We start from the raw sequence: 21,115 nt of genomic DNA on the forward strand, positions 1-21,115 counted from the left end.
ATTCTGCTGGCCTTGCACCCCTATCCCAGCAGCTTTTGTGCCCAGATGGAGCTACCCTGGCCCTCAGGACACAGAGTTTACCCCACCCACCCCTGTCTGTGCAATGCTCTGTGCAGGAGAAGGCTTTTTATACAAAACGCGTTGCCAGGCTCTTTGGAGGGGGTGGAATGTGAGTTTTTCTCCCTATTTTCCAGTATCTTTGGAGTCCTGGGGAAATGTGATGTTTTATCAGGCCCTGATTTTGCTGCTGAAGCAAAATCCTGGCTGCCACTCACTTCTGTGCGGGGCTGTCACAACACTGCTTTGGACCTGACTTTTTTTATTCATTATTGATCATGGGAAATTGTTTCCAGAAGAGGGATGTAATTTATTTATCACTGAGGCTTCCAGTGGAATGTGATTTGTGCTGGAGTCCTGTTCCCTGAATTGTGCTCTGGCAAACATGATAAGGCTCGGGAAGTAGGACAGCTTTGATGCTGAGGAGTCACTCTTAACATCCCAAACACTGCTGGGAAAGGGCTGCACCTCCCTCCTGTGCCTCATTCCTGCTGTGCCCCAGGCTCCTCTGGAAATCTCTGCTCCCCCTCTGCCTTTGGGGGCAACTGGGGGGGCCTGGAGCACCCCAGACCCTCTGTTATCACATCCCATCAATATTATCCCCCTTGAGAAGCTCATGGGAAGTGGTTTAGGCAGAATAAACTTTTTTTTTTTTATGGCAGGAAGTGAGTGAATGGAATTAACTCTGTCATAAAGGTTATTTGCTAGCCAATAAATAGATATTTTTAAGGGCAGAGTCTGGTGTTATTCCATCTGTCAGAGCTATCCCTGACTTTAGGATTCAATATTTTTATATGGCAGTGTGTTAATCCTCGCCATGAAGTGAGGGTTGAGGGGAAATCTGGGATTTGAGTATCCCCAGCTGAGCAATATTCACTGGCATCCACTGCTCTGAGGTATCCACAGGAGCCTATTCCAGCTGCAGGCAGATTGTGACCTCCACAGATGATGTGAAGAAGGGGGAAAATCCTAGAACTGCTCTTATAATCTGTAATAATCTCAGCCTGGCATTGATCCTGTATTTTGTCATCCAGGGCAATGCCATCCTTTAATTTCTTCTGTTCTCTCTTCACTTCTGGTTTCATCCTTCCCCCCCATTAAAGTCTGGAGTGTCCTCCTGCGCTCCTGCTGCTGTTGTCCCCAGGATTTTAGTGGGAACATTTGAAAAATAAATAGCAGCCAAGGAGCACATTCCCTTTTATTACAGCTGTTCTGTCTGCATATGCAATGGTGAATTAACTCCATTTCCACAAGACTCTTGATTTTTATGTAGCAGTGGAGAGGAGCTCAGGCCATAAAACTTGTTTGATCCTGTCCACATTCGTGTTCTTAAATATCTCAGGACACCCCAGTGGAGCCCATGCTGCTCCTCTCTTTTTGTGCAGCTCTCTTTCAGTGTGTTTCCATCTTGTTTAATTTCCTTTAAAAGCCAGAAAATCTCCCCCAATCTGTTTCTTTGCCTCTTTCTGAGACTGCCTGTTATTGTTGGGGAGTTCTAGCATGACACTGCCTCAATATAGGCAATTTTCTCCTGCAAACACGTTATCATCACTGCTCCAATCCATTTATTGCTTGAGAACCTCTGGGGCAGTGCCTGCTCTGCTCCACTGAGCACCACAGATAGACCCTGGCTGCTCCTAAAGCTCTCAAATTGGTGCCCTGCTCCACTGGCTGGGCCATTTCGGCCAAACCTGTGCCTGCTAAAGAAACATTTTCCTCTTCCTGGAGCTTTTGTGTCCTGATCCTGCTGTATCCCTGGGTTTATGCTCGTGGATGTGCAGGCTCGGCGCCTCGTTTATTGAGTTACTTTTATGGCAGCAGCTTCTATCCTTCTGTCTTAATCTCATTTTATGTCTTTTTTTCTTCCCCCTCTCCCAGCCTTCACAGCTGTAACTATCTCTGATATTTAAATGCCCACATACATGATCAGTAGATCTTTGGAGTAATATTTTTATTTAGTTAATGCCAGGCCTGGCTCCCTTTCCGAGGAGGAAATCTCACACTCACATCACACGAGCTCTTCTGCAGTGGCCACAATAGCAATAAATAGGTTTATTGCTCTTGTCAGAGACATATGTTTCAAGGCCAGCAGGGCCTTTATGATTATTTGGTTGGAGATTATGGATTGCTCAGAGCAGAACTCAAAGCACTGAGTCAAAATTAATAACGTGGAGGGTTCTTTGCGTGATCCGAATGCCGCGCTCGGGGACACACGGCCCTGATGGAGGTGGCACTTGAGCCTGGCTTGGCTGCACTCCTGGGAGCAGCCAGCTCCCTCCTCCGAGCCCACAGAGCTTTCCCAAAGTGCTGGGGACGAGCAGCCACGTGCTCACAGTTTTCTTTGCACCGTGGAAATGTCAGGGATAATTTGCAGTTTGTGTTCCTGCAGCAGCAGGACCCGGGCAGGACGGGGGCTGCCAGCAAGCTGGCAACGTCTCCCAAGCTTTCCCTGAGTCTCTGCTTCCTTCTGGTCCTGCAGACTCGATATTTTTGCTGGGAACTGCTGTTCCCAGAGAAGCCATCTCCAAATGACACAGCTCCCCCAAAAGCTCATTGCTCAGGGGGTCTTTAAAGCCTCTCTGCTGCACTTAGCCCCGCTGAGCTGTGCTGCTGATTATGATGCTCTGCAAAGAGTTGTTTCACAACTATGATTTTCCAATTACTTAAATCACCTGGAACTGAGGAATAAACCAGAGCTCCCTGTTATTTCTCTCCTTTTTTTCTGCTTGTTTCGAGGCGAGTTTTTGGTCCTGTTTTGCTCCCTGCAGAGAGCACTGCCTGATTCCTGGGGGCTACCTGGCTGCAGGTGTGCATCCCACCCCCTCTCCATCACAGGTGGGCTCCAATTGAAATTCAGGACATTCCTGCAGGGATCCAGGTGTCTGGAGGGTTGTTGCAATGGTCCACAGGGCACAAGGACACATCAGGAAGCTGAATTTCAGAGCCCATCTCCAGCTCAGAGTTGGATTTCTCCCGTGGGGAGAGGGGGATGTTGCAGCACCTGTCAGACCCATTTTTTTGTGGGGAGGTCACAGCCAGAGGTTTAGAAAAGTGACCCAAAAGACTAAAAAAGTGACCCACAGGGGCACCTCTGCCTGCTCCAGGCTGCTGGCACACAGATCCAGAGCTGTCCAGAGCTTTGGGGTGGGTTTGGCCAGACTTCCACCATTCTGAAAAGACCCACCCTAAATATTAGATGGAAAACACACCAAGAGAGATGGAAAGGGAGCAGATGGGACAGAAGGGAATGTTCCAAAGGGTTATTAACAGCTCTTCCCATGCCCAGAGTGTCCCTGCAGGCAGATCCTTGATTCCAGACTTGGTTTAGGCAAGTGATGAATGGATTTTGGGACTGCAGCAGCCACTTCTGATCCCAGATCTTCCCACTCTCTCCCAGGCCTGGCTCCTCAGTCCCTGTCCCTCATTGTGGGATCTCTGACAGGTTTGCAGCATCTCAACCCTGATCCCACCCATCCTGTCCCCTCCAGCTCCTGCTGCCTGGAGCAGGGATTTGCCCTCTCTCGATGGTATCCCACCTAATCCAAACTTCTTTCAGGAAAGGGAGACAGCTGGGAATGTCTCTTTTCCACACGAGGTACTTCCCACAGTCCTGGTGACAGCAGAGGGTGGGTGGGTGTGCAGTGGATAAATTCCCATGACAACTCTAAATTGTCTTTAGTGGATGGGGAGAGAAAATTGGATCCAGATTTAATACAAAGCCACTCAAATCTGCTTGGAAAAGGGAGCCTGGTTATCCAGATTTCATAACTCCCAGCCCTTCTACAGGATACACTCATTAAAGGCAGCTGGAAGTTGGAATTACCTATCCAGAGCAGTTCACCAGATTGTTGCTTCCGTGAGAACAATATGTTATAAACCACATACCAGGGAAGTTGTTTTAATTAACCAATTATCTATTCCTAGTTTCTCGTAGTTCTCTTTATCTCTGTTCTTTAGCTACAGTACAATATGGAAATTAAGGCAAATGAAAGCACTTTATTAGGCAAAACAGAATGAACCAGGAATATAAGAACTTACAATGAATAAAGCACAGGCCACCCAAACATGCCTGGAACATGTGAGTTTAACTGTGGTTGTTGAAACATGGATATAAGGAATTAAATCAGTTAATCCACGTTATCCCACAGCTCCACAGGCAGGCTGAGCTGTACCTGCAGGGCTGGAGGAGCTCTGGGAGGGTTCAGATCTCCCACCATAACCCCAGGGATTTGTTTCTGGCTGCAGCATTCCAGCTGTGCCTGCCCTGTCCCTCATCCCCTGGATGTGGGAGCAGCACTGAGGGCTCAGGGCTCCATCCCAGCGCCCTCTGAGCCTCATCCCAGTGGGATCAGCCTCCTTCCAGTGGGATCAATCTCCTTCCAGCGGGATCCATCAAGGCCTGCAGAACACACCTCAGGGGAGGCTCCATCCCAGACCCATGGGATTGGAGAATCCCTCAGTTCTTCACTCCACACTTCCTGAAATAACCCTGGGGGCACTTAGGGAGCAAATCTCACCCTCTGCTCAGGCAGTTCCTCATTCCCTGGATGAACTTTTTACCAGCAAGCTCCCAGACTGTGCCTAACAAAGCCCCCACACACAGGACTGAAGATTTGCCTCTCTCCAGGGATTTTTCCTAGTGTGGGATCCTTGTGGGATAACCAGGACCTCTCATCCTTAATTTCTTCATCAAGGAATTAATATGGAAATGGATCTCATACAGGCCATGGTGGCTCAGCATGGTCACTGCACCACCCCTGTGACCACAGGCTGGAGCTTTTTGTGCCAGCAGGGTTTTGTCACTGAGGACAGAGCTTCTGAATGACCATTAACAGGGAAATGCAGGCAAACTGAGGGTGGGGTGGCTCCAGGCTGTTCTCCACCTCAGAACAACCATTAACAGAGAAGTTCAGGCAGACTGAGGATGGGGTGGCTCCAGGCTGTTCTCCACCTCAGAACTGCTCCCACCCCACAGCAAATCCCCTCCTTGTAAATCCAGGACAGCCCCAAATCCCTCACAAGCTTTTCACTCAGGTAGGAGCTTCCAGAGGAGAATTTGGAAACCAAGAGGCATCTTGTCACTGGGTAAAGGAGACACAATGATCAGCTCCGTGTGGGGCTTATCACCCGGAGCCAGCAGGGGAGGGAGAGCTCCAGCTCCTGCTGCACTGGCAGGGACTGCTTGCCAAGATAAACCAGGAGTGCATTCAAGTATTTTCTCTCCAACTGATAGGAAAAGTCACGTTGTTGTTACTCCACACCTTGCGAGGCCGCTCCCTGAACAGGATTGCAGAGGAAGTTAACGGGATGCTGCTTGTGGATGTGATTTAAGGACTGGTGGCTGCTCCCCCAGCTCTGCCTGGGATGTTTGGTGCTCCAGGGAGAGGAGAGCAGGATGAGGGATGTGGGTTTAGCCAGCCCCTTCTGGGAAGCACCTGTGGCTCCTGGCACTCACTGATCAGAGGGGTTAAAATGAGGAGATTCCCACCTGGAAGCAGGAACAAAGCCCCTGCTGCATTTTGGCAAAGGAGGAGCACCCTCAGTTTGGGTGAGACAACTCCAGCCGTCTCTGGCCTCTAATTAACTGTGCAGCTGAAGTTCTGCTGGAATGGTGTTAATTGAGGCCCTGGCCATTAATGATTGCTGGGAGGGGCAGCGTCCGTGCCCTGCTGACTGGAGCCACCCCGGGCTGTCCTCAGCCACCCTTCCCTGCCCTGGATTCCCCATTTCAAAGCCATAACAAGGTCCCTGAGGATTTTCTTTCTCCCTGTCTGCAGGGAGCAGGAGCTGTGGCTGCCCTTCTCCGTTCCTGTCACACCCCAGTTGTTCCACAGGGCTGGAATGGGAGCGTTTCTGTGAGCCAGGGATTTACTGTTGGTCTGATTGGAGCCTGAACAGTCTAATCAAGTGTAACAAACTGTTATTATCCCAGCTCCAATAACACCAGGGCTAGGAATTAATATGGAAATGGATCATCAATATCAGAGCCGTAAAATCCCTGGGATCTGTCTCAGCCTTGTGCTCTGCCAATCCTTGAGCAGAAAACACCTCTGGGTGTCCCCAGGGTCAATGGCAGCTCCAAAATGTCACCAGGGTGGCAGCAAGGGGCCCTTCCCTGCCCTGGGGTCACCACCAACTCCCAGGAAAAAGGATTGGGAAGGGCTGGTTGGGATGGAATTGGATTTGGCAAAGAGCTTGGAGCAACCTGGGATAGTGGAAGGTGTCCCTTGGACATGGAACTGGATGAGCTTGAAGGTCCCTCCCAACCCAAACCAGTCTGGGATTACCCTTTCCTGAATATCCAACACTGCTTTGGATGGTCTTCCTTATGCTAATAATAATATAATATAATAAAATATAATATTTTATTTCTGTTTAACATTTTATTGCTTCCATTTAGTAGGTTATATATTAAAATTAATACTAGCACTTTATTTTCTGCACTTTTATGGGTTCTCCAACACTAGAGCCAGCTACTTTTTAGAAGATTTTTTTTTCCTATCAAAGTGCTGTTTTGTCAAAAATTAAGCCTTAACCTGGAGTAGGCTCCTCCAGTGCTGAAAGAATTTAATCAAGGAGAGCCACAATGATAATTTTGCTTTCAAAATAACCTTTCCTCTCATAACTTTTTATTCATGCCAACAATGACACAAGGACTTTTTTAATACTGAAATGACTTTAGGATGATTTGTTGCAGGTGGTTTAATCCAGTCATCACTGCAGCTTTGAAACGTGGCAGGTACTGATGTTTGAAAGGTGTGAGGACATGGTGGGGACTGCCTTTTGTCTGAAGTTCTTCTGCCTTTGGGTTTTGAGTTTGCTGATGCTCCGCAGGGACCGAGCTCGAGCGATTTGCGATAATTGTGAAATCTGAAAGGGCTCCCTGACGCCTCTGCTCTTCCCCTCCTGCTCCAAATGGCTGCAGGAGGGATTAGCTCTGCTCTGGAATTGTCCCCGGCTCCCTGATTTTAGTGCTGGAAAATTACAGAGTCTGATGCTCCTCAGACTGGGGGCTGGGATTACAAAACTCCCGAAATTGGTGCAGACAGCCCCGTGTGCGGCTCCCTGCGAGCACAGAGGGGAGAGCTTGTTTTGATAACATATTGCAAGTGTTCACATTACCCGAGCAGCTGCAAACTGCCCTCCATTTTAGGGAAAAATAATGGACTTTTTTCCTGGGAGAAGTGCATGTTTATATCTGCAGGCAGTAATTAGAGGCTGGTGAGTCAAGGCACTGCAGAAGGAACGGGGAACAAACCAAACCTGTGGGGAAAAGGAGCTGAAAACTGCTCGAGTGCTTGTTCTGGGATAAATTTAACCTTCCTGAAACTGATCCAGGTGGAGCTTTTGCCACTCTGGAGAGGCACCACAGGGTTGGCTTTGGCCAGGGTCTGTCCTGCGTGGCTTTCCCAGCTGGAGCAGCTGGATGAGGGATCCTGGTGGGCAACAGCTTATGTGGGATGGCATTTTCTTGTCCCTGAAAAAGGGACCCCTCTCAGAAAGGGCTGGGTCATGTCCAAGGGCCTTTGAAATATCAGAGACTCCTGGGATGGAGATTTTGAGACTTTTTGGGTGGATCCCATCTCCCTGTTCTCTCCCTCACAGCCCTCAGGCTCTTCCAGGCATTCCCATCCTTCCCTCCACTCCTTAATATTCCCAAGTTTCACACCAACTTTTAATAGCTGATCCAAAGGGGCTGGCAGGAGGCTCCAGAAGGAGCAGCCAGGCTTGACCAGCACTATTAAATAGTGATTTTATCCATGTTCACACAGGTGCAGGAGGAGGGAATGGGGAGTACATAACAGAAATCGGATTTTTTTCTTGAGTTTACAGGAGTTTGAGATTAAAGAAGTTGGTGGAAGCTGGTAGGATAAATGAGATGGGAGCTGCTGAGAGATAACAGGGAGGATTAGTGGGAGCTCAGCAATAATGGACAGCAGGTCTGGGGTGGGAATTGTCACCCTGGAATTTGGGGGGACTTTGGCTCCAAGAGGGCAGACCTGACACTGGGACTGGGGAAAGACCAGTCTAGAAATGATCTCTTTTCTCCATGAGCAGTGATGGCCACTGTGTTTTGCATATCAGTGTGGTGGTAACAACCACTGCTCCACTCTGCCACTGGAAATTCCCTTTAATTTCCCTCAGAGGTGTGGAGTGATCCAGCCAAATCTTGCATAGTAAATTTATGGAGAAATCCAGGAGAGAACATTAATTCTGCATTTCTCCTCTTCATCAGATCACTGCCCTTTAAGCACCCTCATAAACTCATCCTGCTCTTGCATTTCTTTGCAATATCTACAGAGAGAGGCACTTAGACCAAACTATTTCCTTTTCCTGAGCACTTCCCTGCTGCTCTGTGATCATCTGCTCATTCCAAAAGGGTTTGTCCCCTTCTCTCTTTGTATTTCACCTTCACACTTGGAAGGGATTTCTCCAGTCCTCTCTTTGCTCTGGAATATTCTTGTTTGGGGCAGAGTTCTCACCAGTCCTGCCCAGGTGCAGCCCCTTGGCTGTTCCCATCCTTCCCCCGCTGCCCCCAGACCACACAAATCACTTGGGGTTGTCTCTTAACAGCCTCAGCTCATTTGGAGCTGATTAAATGCAGCTCTGAAGAGCTGCACAGCTCTTCTCCAGGAAAATGTGCCCTTCCCAAAGTGTTTTCCCCCTGACTGTAAGATCTGTGACAAGCAAAGCCATTTCCTGAGGAACACGAGGATGTGCCACAGACCCCCCCATGCCTCAGGGCTTGCTCATGGCCTTCAGCACAGGGACCTACTTATGCGGAGCTGTAGCTGCTTTTAAAAGCACTAAAACACACCAGGAAAATGCAGACTGCTTGTGTGGACAATTAATTTGTGCTGTACAGTGCCTAAGAGTTCTTCTGAGTGCTGGCAGAGTGACTCAGAGCTGGGCTGGGTGGTGACAGCCCTGTCACCAGGCTTAGGCCAGCCTTTGATCCTGCCCAGGTTTCTCTCCTTGGCAGGTTGGGTTGTTTTGGATTCAGTGTGTCCAAAGAGCTCAGCACAGCTCAGAGCCAGGCTGGGGCTGGAGCCAGGTCCCTCTGGTCAGTGGATGGCCCGAGGGGCTGTGACCATCCAGGGAAATCAGCTGAGAGAAGGTGACAGTGGCCCTGCTTCTCCAGCCCACCACCCTCCCCAGGAAACTCATGCTTCACCTGCCCTGTGTTCCCCAGCACTCTTCACTCCATAATCCCCAGAATTCACAATCCTGCAAGGACCTGTTCCCGTGATCCAGGTTTGGGAATCATCTCCACAAGGATAAAAGCAGCCCTGTGGCTTCACCTCTGTGTGCTCCTGTGGTGGAGCCTCTCACTGCCAGCCCTCAGTCTGCCTGGGATGTGGCCACAGAGGGGACACAGAGGGGACAGGACAAGGTCCCTGGCAGGGCCTGAACACAGAGACTTTCACCTGGGGCAGTTTTCAGTGCAAGCTGGAAAATTTTATTTATCCAGGGGGCTTGTTTGGGCATCCAAGACCTGTATGACCAGAGAGGGGTGAGGGGCCTGTCCCAGATTCCTCTTTGGCAGAGGACTTCCCTCTCCTGAAGGGCTGGGAGGGCAGAAAGCCCCACTGACAATCAGCACTGGGGTTTGTAGGAGCACCACAACTCCAGGGCCATGCCTGGATGTCAAACCTGGAGTTTTCCATCTCTGCCAGGGCGTTATCTCCACAGGGGCTGCAGGAGACCCATCCATGTCTGGGATTAAGGAGGATTCCCAAAATGTCACCTCATGGGGCTCCACAGGCCCGGCACCAGCTCCTCCTCTGCTGGCATTGTGCGTGTCTGTCTGCAGGCTGCCCTAGGAGCTGCAGGACTGGAGCTATTCTGGGTGCTGTGCCTTGACACATTCCTGCAGGGAGCCTCCCCAGCCACGCAGATCTGTGGCAGAGGAGCTGTTAATTAGCCAGGATCCCAGAGCAGCGAGGGTGGCTCAGCTCCCTGCAGTGACAGCTCCAGCTTTGCTCTCCTGTCCTGCCTTGTTTCCATTGAAACTTCCCGGAGCCCTGGAAAACGCACAATTAGAGGCTGTTAGGTGATTGATTCCTGGGCGAAGGGGCCTTTCCTCCTTGCCTGGAAGGTCTGGCAGGTATTATTTAAAGAGCTAATGAATGTTAATGGGCACATTATTTGCAAATCTTGAAGTGGAATATTAGATCAGGGCTCCTGTGTGTCATGGTAATCAGCTTTCCTTCGCCAGCTCTGGCTCAGGGGGGAACCACCCTGCAGTTGCTTTGTTGTGTGCTTTTCAGATTAATATCCCTTTTCCAATCCAGCAGCTTTTCTCGGGGTGTTGGAGTCGAGAAGCAGATGGTTCCCATGCTGCTGTTTGATGGCTGACCCGGGGGTTGTCCTGCTCAGAACCGAGCACAGAGCAAGCTCCTCCCTGCCTTGGTCTGTGCTGAGAGGGGAAAAGGTGCCTGGGAGGAGGCAGGGCTGGGCTGGACCTGCACAGCAGCATCCTGGGATGGAGAGCAGCATCTGAGCTGCTCAGAGCCCTCCTGCATCCTCCTGAGATGGGCACTGAGGGACAGCTCACTGCAGGAGCTCCGTGGTGCTGCTCCAGGCTGCCTCTCCTCCAGCTCTTCCCAAATCTCACTTGGCTGTTTCCTCCTGCTCTTCCCCCCATGGTGATGCCTTGTGAAGGCTGGCCTAGAACAGAGCCTGGACAGTGCTAAAGGATTTTTGAAAAGGCCTCAATGGATACACCTTGGGCACCCAAGAGGAACCAAAATGGTCACAAAATGCACGACTGGTCACAGGGTCTCTCACTTTTATCAGTTCTGCTCCATTTGCACCTTGCAGTTCATTGTCCCATTCCAGCTCCAGCCTATGCAGTCTCATCCTTCTTGTTTTTCTCTCTTCAGCCCACGTTGTTTGTGCTCTTGGGCTGAGATTTGGATCATTTGTCCTTGGTGCCCAGCTGGAGCAGGAATTGTTTTGTCTCCCTGCTCTGTGCACAGAGCTCACCATCCCCTCATATGAAGCTCAAAATTACACATTAAAACAGCACAGAATCTGAAAAATATAAAAGCTAAAACCTGAGGCATCCAGGTACTCCTCCATATTCTCACATCCAGGCCAGCCCAGACCTCTGGCCAGGCTGGGGGCCCCCATGCCCACATGCCCTGGATAACTGGCTGCTCCTGCATGCCAAAGGCAAGGTTTCAGTTGTGTTTTCCACAAGAACTCACTGAAAGGTTCATGTTCCAACCTTCCTGGCCACATCTGGATCAGGGAGCACAGCCTCTGCCAGCTGTGACCCCAAATGCCAGGCACACCTCTGCACAGCACACACGTGGTGTCCCTCAGGAGGCCAAACTAAAGGAAAGATGAAATCCCAGGGGATTTTCCAAATGTTTTTGCTGGAGCCCTTCCTGAGCATCAGACAGGGAAGTGAAGCTGCTGCACAGAGAGCAGCACAGCCCTGCCCTGGCCCTGGATCATCCTGGGCCCAAAGTGAGCCACAAAATGGGGACTTGGGAGGCCTGTGGGTGACAGGAAGTTTGGTTGACAGTGGATTCAGGTGTTCCCCCTGGTGGGATTCAGGTGTTCCACCCAGTGCTGCTCCCAGGTAGGGGATCCCAGTGGGAACAGCAGCACCAGGAATTCAGGGGTAAAATTCCCCCAGGTGCAGCACAGGTGAGGGATGGGGGAAGGCTCTATTCTGCCAAAATAAAGGAGCAAATTGATGATGAAAAAAGATCTATCACCTACTTCTGTATTTCCAGTCTCCTTCTGGGTGAATCCAGCAGATTTGTGCCATGCACGGGGAAGATTCCTGCTCTGTCACACACCTGCTCTGCTGCTCCAGACTCCTGAGCATCCACCCATCCTCCTCAGCTCCTTGGTGCCAACCTACTTTGTATTAACAGCGATTCAAATGTTAACAGCTGCTGTCCATGTTCGTCAAAAAGCAGCTTAATACAAATATATGATTATTGTATGAGCATTGTATAAAAGATACTTGTGTGTGTCTTAAGCTAAAACAACAATATACACTTTTATCCAATCCTGATACGTTTATAAATATATTTAAATGGGTATAAATATTTATAAATAGTTTCTGTAATCTCCTGTAATTAGGCTCTAAGCTCTGTGACAGACAGCATCTGTTTGATCTGCGGGTGCTCTGTGTGTGTGTGTGGCAGGTCTCTCCAACAACAGTGCTGGAGTCAGGAGATGCCTCTGAAGGGAGCTGGCTCCTTCCCCTGCGAGGGGAAACCCAGACCTGGAGCAGCTTCAGGTGCAGGGAGAGCTGAGCCCAGCTGGGAGTGTGCAGCCAGAGCAGGGCACGGAAGGATGAACAGCCCAGGGCTGATGCTGGAAATGCTCTGTGAGTTATTGGCAGCTGGAAGCTGGGCTGGGGGGAAGGAGCAGCCAGCGAGGACGTGGTGGGTGGGAAAAGTATCATAAACCCTTTTTTTATTTCTCCTCATAAGTCTCTTTATTTCCTCTCTGCTTGACTGTCGCTTTGAGCTATCTTTGTTCCAGGAGGAGAGGAAGTAACCTAACACAGAGTCAAACAAAACGGGCCCTTTTTGCTCTAAAAGCCTTTTGGGAGTGCTCCCGACACAGAGGAAATGGGGTGGATTTCTCGGGGCTGTGGCAGCAGCTGATGAGCTTGGTGGCAGAAGGACAGGACAATCCATGATCACACAGAGCCACCAGGAGCTCCCACGGGTGGGATTCAGGTCCCAGAGCAGCTGCTGGGCCAGCTGGAGCCCTGTCTGGGCTGCTCCAGGCTCATCCTTTTCCTGCTCAGGACAGACTGACATGGCTTGGGTGGCTCCTGGGTACCTGGGCTGCTCCAGGCTCGTCCTTTTCCCGCTCAGGACAGACTGACACAGCTCAGGTGGCTACTGGGTATCCCTGAACACCCCATGGCACAGGGGGATCCTCAGACCACCCCACACAGGGATCCCACAGGGGTCTTGCAGAAGGACAGAGCAGGACTCTTCCCCTTGAGAGGCACAAATCTGCTGGATTCACCCAGAAGGAGACTGGAAATACAGAAGTAGGTGATGGATCTTTTTTCATCATCAATTTGCTCCTTTATTTTGGCAGAATAGAGCCTTCCCCCATCCCTCACCTGTGCTGCACCTGGGGGAATTTTCCCCCTGAGTTCCTGGTGCTGCTGTTCCCACCGGGATTCCCTACCTGGGAGCAGCACTGGGCAGGTGGAACACCTGAATCCACTGTCACCCACACTTCCTGTCACCCACAGGTGCCAGGACAGAGGGCACCATCCCTTGTGCCAAGGGCTGCTGGGTGTGTTTGGTGAGAGAAACAGAAGCTGGGCCCTGCAGAAGCTCCATGGGCACAGCCTTCTTGGCTGGAGAAGGGTTTTGGGGTGATGGCACAGGTCATGCTCTGGGGAGATGCTGCTCAAGGGGCACCAGTGAGATGGGGAGGAGGAGGAGGAGGGGGAGAGGCACAGTTTGCTGCTCCAGTGGTGGATCCTGATCCAGTTGAGCTGCTCGTGTGCCAGGCTGTGTCCCTGGCACTGCAGAGATGTCCTGGCTCCCATGGGCACCACTCTGTGCCCCCACTGCCCACTCTGGGGGTGGTGGATGTGTCCCCTGCCCTTTGTCCAACCAGCCTGTGCAGGTTTCAGTTTGGATAGAAACACTAATTTTGTGTAGTGGTTTTGGTTTGTTAATTTGATATTTTATTAATTTTGAGATTTTTTTGGTTAATTTTGAGATTTTTTTGGTTAATGTATTAATGTATTAATGTACTCATTTCTTGATGTGAGATAGGAAGATAGGATTAGGAGAAAGGTGAAGTAGGTTTTTCAAACTATGACACAGCTCCACTGTGTTCCTGCTTCAGGTGTGTGAGAAGAGCCTGTTCTGTCCGTGGGATGGGGGAAAACCCTGCTGGAGGAGATGGAGGCACCTCTGCTTCCTGCAGGCTGAGGGAGAGGATGGGAGAGCCATGGATTGAAAGGTTTGGCTGCGTGGGATGGAGACAATTGCTGGGAATGGCAGGGAAAGGGAAAGTGGAGCAGAGCAGAACAAAGGCAGACTGAAGCAGGAGCCTGGGGCTGTGCAGGGAGTGGGAGAGCATCCAGCAGAGCTGGACTGGCTGTGCCAAAACCTTGGGAATTGTTCTGACTCCACTCTGGCTCTCCGTGCTGAGCCCTGCTCCTGAGCTGGGCACTGTGCTGCTCTGTGGCAGATGATTGTCATTCCCAATTTCTCTGTTTAAAAATGCAGGAGAACAGACTGAAAGAAAAATAATCAAATTGCCAAGTGCAAAGTTGCAGAGTGATCTTTGCTTTGCAGCTTTGACTTGGGCCCCGGCTGTGTATCTTTAATCTTCCACAAGTCTTTAATCAGAAGAAAATCTGGCTTATCCCTAAAGCCCAGGGTCTGAGCCTGTGCAGTGCAAACAGAATCCTCAGAGCCTCCAGGAGGGGATGGAGCAGACCCAAGTGGGGATGTGGCTGTGGCTGCCCCCTGATTGCAGCAGGGCAGGGCAGGAGAGGAGATGCTCGAGGCAAGAACGGGGGGAAAATGAAACTGTGACAGCTGTGAATGCATAAACAGGCTGGGGGTTTAACAGGGAAACAGGGAAATGTTGGGAAGTGTTGTCTGCACTCACCTGGAGTGAAACCTGCTGGGTTTTGTAAGCCTGGATTTATCACAGAGGTACAGCTGGGAAGGGACATTAAAGCTGATCCCATTCCATCCCTGCCATGGGCAGGGACACATCCCACTGTCCCAGGGTGATCCAGCCTGGCCTTGGACACTCCCAGGGATCCAGGAGCAGCCAGAGCTGCTCTGGGCAAGCAGAGAAACCCCACAGATTTAGGGGTGATGCTGAGGATTTGGGGTTTTGTAGAAATAGGGCAGTGACCTCCTACCAGTTTACAACAGATTATAAAGGACCAAGAGGAAACAGGAGAATCCAGCAGAGCCTGTGCTGCTCCTGGGACAGGAACAAAGCCAGCCCTGCCTTTTCTTTGAAGCTCAGGGCATCTACCTTGACCTTCAGGACAGATTTTTCTGGCATGGACAAGGCATTTCCCACTATCTTTAAGCAGAGCAGACTCACTTTCCAAATGTTTGCAGGCAGACCCAGCCAGGGTGGGTGGCTGCTCCTGGGTCTCCCTTTCCTCCCCTCCTGCCTTGCTGAGTGTTCCTGGCAGTTTTCAGCTGTGCTAAAAACCTCAGAGGAAATTATGGGATTGGGAACAATCCTGCTCCCAGCCTAAAACCTGCCACAGGGGAGGATGCTGGGATTGTCACCACCTTCCTCAGGGTGGTCACACATTTTTAATAATTCCTTGCTCTGCATCACTAAATGGCTCCTTCCTGTGCCACATCCTTTGGGCTCTGGGATGAATTCCAGGTGCTCCTTGGAATATTTTCAATTTCCCCATTTTGCTCCCCCACCTCCTCAAAGGCTTCTGATTTTGGGATGGCAAATGTTGGAATAACTTCCTTCTTTGGGAAGAGTTCTGGGGGATGAGGGAGGCTGGGAGCTCTCCTTAAACTTTGTCATTATCAGCATAAACTTCCCATGGCTAAAATGAGTTATTTGGTGTGTTTTTCTCATGCAGATTTATTTGGCAGCACGCACAAAGCCAGGTAGAGCTGGATGTGTCCATTCTCAGGAGCAGCAATCCCAGCTGGAGTGGGAAATTGTGCAGGGAAAGGGGGATCCTGGATGTCCCTTTTGGCCAGGGTGGGATCTAGTGAGGTTTTATCCCAGCTTCTGGGTTTTCTGTGGAAATCAGAGGGACAGGACCCCAACCCATGAGAGCCAGGACAGAAAGCAGCAGTGGGGCAAGTGCAGGGGAGGGCTGGGCATTAATTAGTGCAATGAAAAATTAATGAACAATTAATACTGGAAAATAAGTCACTCTGTGAGTTTAAATTCATAACCAAAGCAAAAGGCTGAGGCCACACCAGCACCCGCCCTGCCCAGGTGATTCTGAACCATAAAACTCATCAAGAATCTGGGCCCAGGGGGTGCAAACCAGCCCCAAACTGGGGAGAATTCCAAAAACTCCATGGGAAAATGGATAGAGACAAACCCAGGAGAGAATTGGATTCCTCCTTGGGACAGCCAGGAGAAGCAGTGCCAGATTTCATCCTGAGCAGGCCACAGGGCTGATTTTAAATGCTGTTATTGAAGGGTTGCTCTGTAAAAGTGTCTCGATGTACTTAAACTCTGTAACATTATAGGAATTTAAAAATAAACCCACAAAAGTTCATCACAACTTCATTTCAAAAAGGCTCTCCACATAAAAGGGGAGAGGCTTGTTAAAAAGAAATTAAAAGCAGCCATCAGAAGGGTGACATTTTTCCAGGGGACACAGACATTGTTTAAAGATCTTCTATTAGAGGATGACAGCAAACCTATACAATTATCAAAAGAGACCTTAAAAGGGCAAAAAATTAGCAGTTCTCATTAAAGAGCAGACCAAAGGAGGCTGTCAGAGGTAAAACAGTATCCTTCAAAAAGTGGAAGTCATGTTCAGAGGAGAAAAATGAGAAAAGGAGTGTGAGAAGACAAAGCTGTGACAGCAGAGACAAACCCATTTTTTTAATAGTTGTAAAAATCTAATATGAAACTGTAATAAATCTAAAACCAAACCTTAATAAATCTTATTGAAATATAATATTAATACATATTTAATATATAAATATATTTCAGAAATATGTATAAAATATATGTACTATTATGAATAGTAAATAAACCCTTTTTGCCAACCCCCTCAGCAGCTGTGGAGCCCCCACAGTGGAGGGTCCATCCCAAAATCAGCAGCCTTTGAGGAGGTGGGGGAGCAAAATGGGGAAGTTGAAAATATTCCAAGGAGCACCTGGAATTCACCCCAGAGCCCAAAGGATGTGGCACCAAAGGAGCCATTTAGTGATGCTGAGCAAGGAATTATTTAAAATAAGGTGGTTCTGAAGGAGTTGCAGGTGGGAAATGCAGGGATGCTTGCAGCAGCAATCCAGGGATGGCCCAGCCCAGCTCTGAGCTCAGGAAAATCTAACAGAGGCCTCAGGAGCACAGGAATAAATCTGGAATAGAGGGGAAGAGTCACTGGAGACTGACTCTTCCCCACTATTCCAGATTTCCTCTCCATGAAGTTCTGGGTGATTTCTTCAGCCAGATCTTTTCTCCATGAATTTCCAGAGCAGGGGTGCATGTGGGAAAATCTTTGGGAAAATCCTCAACAGAGACTCTTCTAGAAGTCAAAAGTGCAGTGTGAAAGTGTGGGGTTAAAGAGAAAATTCTGCTCTGCCTCATAACTGTGCAAGAAACACAATTCAGGAATAAATCTGCAAAGAGAAGAGAAGCACCAGGGACCTGAGGTGGAGCAGCACCTCTAGGTCAGGAGAAGGAAAGGAAAGCAGCTAAACCATGGAGCTGCTGACAATTCTTCAATGATAATTCTTCAATATTCTGAGTTCCTGGTGCAAAGCCATGGCAGGAGCCCCCAGCAGGAAGGAAACCAGGAGCAGAATGTGCCAGATCCTGTGGGAGGGTGAAAGAGTCCTGTGGGAAGGGCTGGGACTGCCCAGGCTGGAGCAGAGAGGGGAGTGTGGAGACCTCAGAGCCCCTGCCAGTGTCTGCATGGGTTAAAGGGAAACTGGAGAAGGATTTGTGTCAGGAACTGGAGAGCCAGGACAAGGAGAATGGGTTAAAAATTAAAGAGGGGAAATTTAGATGGGATATTGGGAATGAGGAATTGTTCCCTGTGAGGGTGGGCAGGCCCTGGCACAGGGTGCCCAGAGCAGCTGGAGCTGCCCCTGGATCCCTGGCAGTGCCCAAGGCCAGGCTGGACATTGGGACAGTGGGAGGTGTCCCTGACATGGGGGGGAATGAAATAATCCCATGAAATCATCTTTAAGGTCCTTTCCACCCCAAACCATTCTGGGATTCTGGGATTTGAGCTGAACCAGTCACAAGCCTTAACCAAGCTATAACTGCTCAGGAAATGGGATTTTTTTTTTTTCCTTGCATGCCCATGTTGCAGATACAGTTATGGGGGGAAAAATCGCCTCAGTGATCTGTGATAGTCTAAAAGTAAATTGAGTGTGGAAATTTTTCGGGGGAAAAATGTTAAACAAAACAGAAGAGATCAATTTGTCATTGCACAGATCAATATTTCACCTGCTACTTAACTACTGTTTGCAGATCTGTTCCCTCCACTGGAGGAGAAAAAAAAAGACGGGAAATAAAAACCCTAGGAAGGAGGAAAGATGGAGAGAGAAGTGGGGAAGATAAGGGTTGAGGAATGTCTCTGCAGGCAGAGAGATTTCATGGATTGAGACTCTTCACTCTCAGCAAAGTGTGAGTGATGGGCAGGGCTGGCACAGGGGAGATAATTCAGTTCCTGCAGCTCAGAAACTGGGATATCACACGGATCAGGACATTCCACACAGGCAGGAAGAACCTGCCGTGTTCAGATTTTGTGTCCCTAAAATTCTTCCCCAGAGGATTTGGTCAGGTCTGTGTGGGCTGCAGGACAACCAAAACCTCCAGGGAGATGCAGGGAGGTTGGTCTGGGCCTCCTTGGCCTCCCCACACCCAGCCACGTTTGCTTCCCCTAATTCTCCTTGTTTGGAAGCTTCAGCTGGGAATTCTTCAGGAATCTCCTGGAATGGGCTGGGCCAAGGTCTCATTTGAGTGGTTACAGTCGGCTGGGGCTGGGCTCTTTCTCCAGCAGCACTGACACAACCAGAGCACACAGCCTCAAGCAGCACCAAGGGAAATTCAGGCTGGATACCAGGAAAAAGGTTTTCATGGAAAGGGTGATAAAGTTGTGGAATGGCTGCCCAAGGAGGTGGTGCAGTCCCCATCCCTGGGTGTGTTTAACAAAGCCTGGATGTGGCACTGGGTGCCAGGGTTTATTGAGGTGTTGGAGCTGGGTTGGATTCAGTGATCTTGGAGGTCTCTTCCAGCCTGGGGATTCTGTGAATTCTCTGATTCTGTAATTCTGTGAACCAGCAGCTCATGGTGACACAGGCAGGGCTCTCCCGGCCTGTCCCACAACTTCCTAAAACAAGTACATTGGGATGGGATGGGATGGGATGGGATGGGATGGGATGGGATGGGATGGGATGGGATAGAATAGAATAGAATAGAATAGAATAGAATAGAATAGAATAGAATAGAATAGAATAGAATAGAATAGAATAGAATAGAATAGAATAGTTTTCAGTTCAAAGGAACCTAATAGAGCAGAATATAATAAAATATTGTATTTTCAGTTCAAAGGGACCTACAACCACCATCCTGCCCAACTTCCTGACCACTTCAGGACTAACACAAATTTAGAGCTTGTGAATTCTGTGAGGATGAGGATGGGGTTTCATGCACAGGTTTGTGTCTATCTAATACCAACTGGGGACGGAATCTGCCTCAGTCTGAGGTGGAAAAGGATTTTCCTTATGGATCAGACATTCATCTGCTTTTCCAAGAGCATTCCTCACTGCGCATCAGCTCACCTTCCACCACTGTGAGGGCAGAAACGAGCTCATGGCTTAAATTCTTCAACAGCCTTGGAGGAAAATTATTTCAAATTCACCTCACGCTGCAGGAGAGCTGCAGGCCTGGAGCAGAGGAGCCCTGCTGGAGCTGCACCCAAGGAGGCATCTCTGGGATCACCACCGTGGGATCCCATATGGAGCAGAAGGCTGGCAGGTCATCACGCACAGCCAGGGCCAGCAAACAACAGGCCACAGCTTCAAAGAACATTTCTAAACCCAGCAGGACTCAAAACACATTTCCACTGCAGCACTGGGGGGAAAAAATAAATATATTTTGTGTTTTGCTTTCAGTTCTGCCACTTCAGGTTGAAACCACGGAGCAGTGGAGCAGAAAGGCAGAGGCAGAATTTGTCATTTCACTGTCCTGAAAATGGTTAAAGCAGCATTTGTTCAAGGTTAAACAACCCAGCAAAAGTTCCTCTTGTGCTGAGTAGAAATAGGCAGATTTTCTGCATGAAAAGGGAAATACATAAAGTTGTGAACGCCTTGCATTGGAATGGAAATGCTGAGCTGCCAATGAGGGGCTGGAATGGGGAATCAGTGCCGGGAGCGGCCCAGGCCCGAAAATAATTTATTTTCTGCAGTGAATTTATTTCATGAAAAGTCATTATTCCAAAATCAATGTAAACAAACCTAGGGGCAGCCAGAGCAGCACTGCAGCTGGGGATGGCACAGAGCTCCAGGGAAAAGCTCTGCCTGGCTCCTCTGGCCTGGGGGACACTAAAAACACATTTGTCCCAGATTTCACCCTGTCCTGAGCCCCCACAATTCCAGCCCTGCTCCAGGCAGGGAGATCATGGAAAAGCTTGGGATGGGAAGGATCTTAGAGCCATCCATGGGCTGGTCCAAGCCCCATCCAGCCTGGCCTGGGATCCAGGGGCAGCCACAGCTGCTCTGGGAAATCCATCCCAGGGCCTCTCCATCCTCCCAGGGAGGAATTCCTAATTCCCAATATTCCCAATATCCCATCGGAATCTCTCTTTTTCCAGCTTAAAGCCATTAAAGATACAGAGTCCTGTCATGCATCCACTCCTGCAGGACAATATTAATTCAGATTTATGGATTTCTAACCACTGTAAATCATGTTGGAGGGAATTGAGGGGATTTTGGGGGCTGAGAGCAGGCCAGGGTGCAGAGCAGCTCCTGCCATGTGCCACAGAGATCCCAAAGATTAAAAACCCCATTTGGATGCAGGAATCAGGCTGAAGCCCATGGCAAAATCTGCTGGGCCATCCCCACACACGCAGCAATTGTTAAAGCTCTCTCCACTGCCTCGCTGGAAAGCAGAAATTTCCCAGATTCTCCCTGAAATAACTGGCTTTTGTTTCCCTTCCTTCTTGACAGGAGTATTTATGGTGATCACAAAGGAAAGATCACAACACATCCTGGCAAAAAAAAAAAAAAAAAGCCAGAGGAAAGAGCCAGCCTACAGATAATAAGTAACAAATCAGGAAAAGGGGGAAGATAATGGCTGTGATTAAAAATTAGACAGAGGGAAATAAAGAACAATGGATGTGAGAAGT

This window comes from Zonotrichia albicollis, chromosome 15 (genome assembly GCF_047830755.1).
Source record: "Zonotrichia albicollis isolate bZonAlb1 chromosome 15, bZonAlb1.hap1, whole genome shotgun sequence".
NCBI classification, from domain to species: domain Eukaryota; kingdom Metazoa; phylum Chordata; class Aves; order Passeriformes; family Passerellidae; genus Zonotrichia; species Zonotrichia albicollis.